Source organism: Empidonax traillii, unplaced genomic scaffold (assembly GCF_003031625.1).
Source record: "Empidonax traillii isolate 1590-97213 ecotype Southwest subspecies unplaced genomic scaffold, ASM303162v1 scaffold875:size256809, whole genome shotgun sequence".
NCBI classification, from domain to species: Eukaryota; Metazoa; Chordata; class Aves; order Passeriformes; family Tyrannidae; genus Empidonax; species Empidonax traillii.
In genome coordinates, this window is record NW_020956068.1 from 55389 (window position 1) to 61388 (window position 6000).

Below are 6000 nucleotides of genomic sequence, written 5' to 3' on the forward strand. Positions count from 1 at the left end.
CTATTATAAATATGTAAATTCAGTTACTGTTATTATTGCATATATAATAATAATATATTTGTACTGGAACAAAGTGTCACCTTATGACTAGAAGAAATAGGGTTCAAAATTTATTTAAGTAGCCAATCATTAATACTCCACCCTCTGAATTATCAATGCATCCAAACAATGTATCATTATGCTACAGAGATTGCACTTCTGACCTATCTTCATTAATGACTTTAAGACGGAAGTAAATAAAATATTAGTGAAATTGGTAAGCGAATGGGAGGAGTTGGAATATAAGTAACGTATAACAACCTTAGAAGAATACAAAATAAAACCAGAACAGAAAATAAAATTATTAAAGAAAACCCACCACCAAACCTGTAAGCATTCGAAAAGAACTACTAAGTGGGCAATCAGTAAGGCTGCAAGGGAGGTATAGGTGATGTTACACAACGAGCTAAGTATGTCATAACTGCCCCCCAAAGCAATGGCCATTTTAAGTAATTGAACTTTGACAGAGTTCTCATGAATCTTGCTTTTCACCCCTTACCTGATTTCTCCCTCTTTTGTTGGTGGTCATCACTTTCATAAAAAATGCAGTGGCACTTCTTTAATCCCAGTGAAAGCAGGATGCTCCACTGAGGTAGTGCAGCTCAAATACGTGTTCCTTTTGATGCACTCTGCTACAGGGAAGGTAATCTGAGGCCGTGGGATGAAGGGAGTGTTTCAGACTGGTTCACCCCTTTTCTCAGAAGCGTGATCAAATCATCTCCTCTCCCTGGAAATGGGTAAATTATTTTCTACCTTGACAGTTTTCACTGTTTTTGCTGATAATAATGAGAAAACAATTCAGATTATAATTACATGCAACATTTGGCATTTGTCTAACACTCAGCATTAGTGGAGGACTCCAATGACACAAAGCATTCATCTGCTTATTTCAACAGGAGATTTTCCTGTGGTGGATGAACTATGAGCATGCACAAACCACAGCAATACAATAAATTAACGATCTGCTAACGAAGAAGCCTGACATTTCAGCCAGGATGGCAGGGACATGATTTCAAATATCTTTGCTGCCAGAATTAGCAGAGAGATCACATTCAGATTTTCTGATCTTCTTTTTCTTAGCAGCCCTGGATAGATTGCATCAAAAGCGTATGGCAGCTCCTGATCAGCACCTCATCACAGTTATGATGTTATCACAATGTTATTTACAAACTGGAAAGAGTTTAGAAAAACATTTTAAAATGTAGGAAGTTAGTAAAAAAATTGCATAGGGACAAAATTCAATTAATTTTATTTATGAAGCCAGACAAGAAGTAAGAATGTATCCTACCATAACATTCAGATGGACTGATATTTACAATTACATGCAGTAGCAACAGATTCTAGTACGATACAGATAGGTCAGCTTTGTGTTGCATCATGTTGTTAATTGTCTTGAGCACTGTTTGGATGTACATTGTAATTGCTATCCATCAGTAGTGTTGAGAAAGAGAAGCCTGTTTTTTCCAATCGTATAGGAAATAGGGATTAATCAGACCTTGCCAGGGAGAAAGATAAAATCCGAGATACAAACTGTCTGTTGCAGTCTTAGAAAAATACCTGCTTGTGGATACTACTTTAGCTGAAGTTACATAGATAGTTTTTCAATTACCAATACAGCCAAATAATCTCATCAACATTCTCCACAAAATGCACACTGTAGAAACTGTTTTCTTTCATTGTCTCTGCTATGAAATTGTTTCCCTCAATTTATTTCCTTCAAAAGAGTCAGTAATTCCCTTGAGCTGAATTTTCTAGTTCGATTTTTAATGTTTCAAGAAAATCACTAATATTTGCTCTGCAAGTTTTTAAAGTGTGGTAGGTTTTCATTTAAGGCATGTTTTCTTTTTAACGAAAAAAGAAAACTTTGGTCAACTGAATGTAAGCGTTTAAGGGAACTGAATGTTTCTTTGGCTATTTTTGGGATACCTTCCAGTAAACATAAGTAAAGAGCTTTTTTGTTTTCATAAGACCGTGAAAACAGTGAAGAATGGTATGATTTGAAATATCAGGAATTGTTTCCATTGCTGGAATTAAAAAACCTTTTTAAACTTCAGCAAAAGAGAAGCAAACTGAAGTTTTAGAATAGACTCAAAATTGATTGAAATGTTTTTTCTGGAAAGCATGAAGGAAATCAAAATTGAAGCTGAAGGAAAAAGTCATAGAATCATAGATTGCTTAGGTTGGAAAAGACCTTTAAGATCATTGAGTCCAACCATTACCAGCACTGCCAAGTCCCCCATTAAACCATGTCCCTAAGTGCCATGTCTTAGTGATAGTGACACCACCACTTCCTTGGCAGTCTGTTCCAATGCCTGATGACCCTTTCGGTGAAGAAATTTTCCTCAGCATCCAATTCAAACTTCCCCTGGAGCAACTGGAGACTGTTTCCTACTTTCCTATTACTTGTTAATTAGGAGAAGAGACTGAATGCTAAGTAAGAGAGCAGGAAGGTATCCTCCTCTCTTCAGAGGGCTATGGGTAGTCTTCTCTGTGATGCTCGAGGAGAAGCCCATTTCAGTTCCTTTCTTCAATCTGTCCCTTCTTTGACGTGATGAATTGATTAAATTTACTTATAACTGCTGTCACTAAAAACAACAATTTATGGTATTTGCAATGCAGCTTCCTCCTATGAGCACAGTTTTACCACAGAATATTACTCAGTCACTGATTGTTTAAATTATCTCTTTCAGACAAAAAAGTGACTGTGATCTGATGTGCATTTCTCAGGATGTACTGCTGAATGCAAGTCTCTAGATGTCTTTCCAAAGGAATGGTCTGAAGGACTTAGCAGCACTGACAGTCTGGCCCCCCGTACTAAGTTATTAAAAAGGGCTAAAATTGTGATACTGGGTGATGATGTTGTCCCACTGAAAATGTGATTCAAGATGATACAGCAAAGCAAAGCAAATGAAAGCTGTTACTAGGCAGATTGCCCAGAATGGAGCCTCAGGAGATATTTAGAAGAGAAAAAACAATTCTAAGCCTGCCAAACATGAGGCACATTTTAAGATCTTATTACTAGAAATAAATATGTAACTGATTGTTATCACAGCTGTAAATACCAGTGTGAGTGCCAAAAGATCCACCTCAGGACATCCTTGTTAGAGCTCTTAATTTAACTCATGTTAAATGAGCTAACCTGGTTATTGAAAGCGGTCCAAGGGCAGCAACAGAGAACAACATGGGCTTCCACACTGAGAACTGTTGCGCTGAGAAGCCAGGCACTATCCTGCATGGTTCTCCGTGCTGTCACTTCTGGTACCCAAATAGCATTTTTCTAAGGAATACCTATAATATATGGCATGGTACAGACTACTGCCTGATAGAAGGTGTTGCTTTGTCCATAAGAATCTGACTAGTTTAAGAGATGATGATAATTTTGTACAGAGCCAGTTCCTCTTTTCTGTCCCGACAGGTTTAAAAGGTGGTTGATAATGAAAAATCAGGTTATTTCCCTGGGAACCAGATCTTGTAGGCTGAGCTGCACACTTCTCTAATTGATGGGATGTGAAAGCAGCAGAAAATTAGGAAAGGAACCGTAGTTTCTGTAGCAAACAGTACTTGTGTTAACTCACTGCATCAACGCCTCCTCCCAAGGTTTCTCCAGGAAGGAGGTTACTCAAAAAGTAACCCATAGATTACTGGCACAAAGGAACCAACCACCAAGAGTGATTTAATCAAAGGTATGAGACTTGAAATTAGCAATTAGCAAATGTTCAGACACACAATACCGATCAAAAAACCCGACAAACTATTACAAGGCTTTGTCCACCCTGCTTTCCGTTGGGTGTGTGAGCAGCATGAATAGGCATGCACAAGTTAGGTTTAGTCCAGTAAGCAGAGGTAACATAGCAGTCAAGATATGGCAGTACAGTGTGGGTCAGTATTTTGTATTCACTGTATAACCCTGACTGCTGCTGATGTTATGATTATCAGCGCTGTGGTTGACTGATCTAGCCAGAGGACAGCCCACATAGCGGTACTTACCAATGCTGCTGCTGTCCATCCCTTTTGTGGGTGAACATGTGGCCAGGCCAGCGGAGGCAGTGGGTTATGCTACCCAGAGGTTACCCGTGCTTACTTGCCAAGGTAACCCCAGGCTCAGTGTAAGGGCTGACCTACTTGTGGCAGTCTTGCAGCAACACTTGTTTTCATTGTGCATGAAATAGATACCCAGAGGTAAGACAAGACAAACCAAAACTTATTTTTAAAAGCAAAGACGTGAACAAACAGTTATTCCATACTTATAGTGCATCCCAAAAGGATTTGTCCTCAGGGAGAAAAATACAAGAATAATGGAAGGGACATGATCATGGCACTGTACATCTGATGCTGTCTAGTGGAGAAACAGTTGTCCAGTTTATTACTTTATGCCCTGAGAAGCTGAAATTCAAGATTATGGCACTTTAGAGGACCTTAAGGCCATTGTCTTAACACAGCTGATATTAAAATCCTTCAAAGCTGGAGTACAGTCACATTTGGACCCTACCTGTGTGGGCCTATACCTAGTACGTATTTCATACATACTAGGAAAGCTTGATTATTGACAACAGTAATCACTTGGTAGGACACTGGCACTTAGCCTCGCTCTTGGTGAAGAGGTTCCTTATGCTGCTGTAACTCTGTGGTACCCCAGTGTATGCTTATGTAGACCCTGCATGAAAACTAGTTTGAAAATCTTGTTCCTGTTCCCAGTAGCGAGAAGGGAATTTAATTATGACAAAATGAAATATCTTGATTTTCAAAAAGGAAGATCCCATAAAGCCAAGAAGCAATGCAAGGGCTTCCAAATAGAGAATCCTGTCAGGAACCCTTCAAGTTTACCACTGTTTGAAGAATTATGTTGGAAACTTTAATCTATTAATATCTTTAATCCCAGTGGATGTTTAGAAACTACTGAACCCATTGAAGATGGCCTGAGTGTTCATCAGGGTAACAGCAGAGATCTAGGACTGAGCTAGAGGAAAAGTGTGCAGAGGAAATGTCTGGGATATGTTAGAATTAGCAATTAATCTGACCTATCAATGAGTGATACAAAAGAAAGTGCCTGGCATCTGAGTTCCTGATTTATTGCATTTTTTCACCAAAAAACCCACAAACCACCTTTAAAAAAATATGCCTAGTTCTCACTTAACGTTAGATAGACATAGCAAAATTTTCTCACGTATGAAACCATTGCAATCCATGTTGATTGTTTCGTTGGAATCTGAATTCCCATGTCTAAAAATACCACATTGCCTTATACTAGCTGGCCAGAAGATTGGTAGGGCAACAAGTAACATCAGATTTGGGTTTGCCCTAATCTTTATCTTACATGTCTTTCTATAAGAAACCATGTGTGGTCAGATATTAATACCACAAAGGTAAATTGAAGAGATGAATGTATCAGCCAGTTACTGTGGGCTAAGGTAGAGTCTGAATTTAGCATAACTGCCCGTGTGACCATGCATTACTGTCTGGTTTAACCTCTAAAGAACGTGGTAAATAGATCACTTCTTAGTGAGCTCACTTTTACCACAAGGTGAGAGTAGACGCATAGGGAGGTACTGATGAGTAGGTGACATATGGGAACTTCAGATCTCTAGATTACTGCTGGCCATCTGTTGTTGAACTTGCTGTTCTGTTGTTGAACCAGAACACCTCCTGGAGGGAGAAAGCAATCCGGGAGGTTTCTGGAGTGCACTGATTTCAACTTCCTGGCAGAGTTGGTCAAAGAGCCAATGAAGGGAGATGCTCTGCTGGATCAGGTGGTTATAGTGAATAGGAGCTCAGACATGATTTTATTTTCACGTGGTGCTGATGAGTCTCTTATTAGTCAACAGCAAAGAATCCTCATCTCAAAAAATGAGTCTTTAAAATACACAAAAAAGTCACAAAAAATATCTCACCCCTGAACAAAATTCCTTCCTAGTTATTTAAAGGGGAGAGGGGGGGGAATGTTTGAGAGAGAACTTGGTTGCT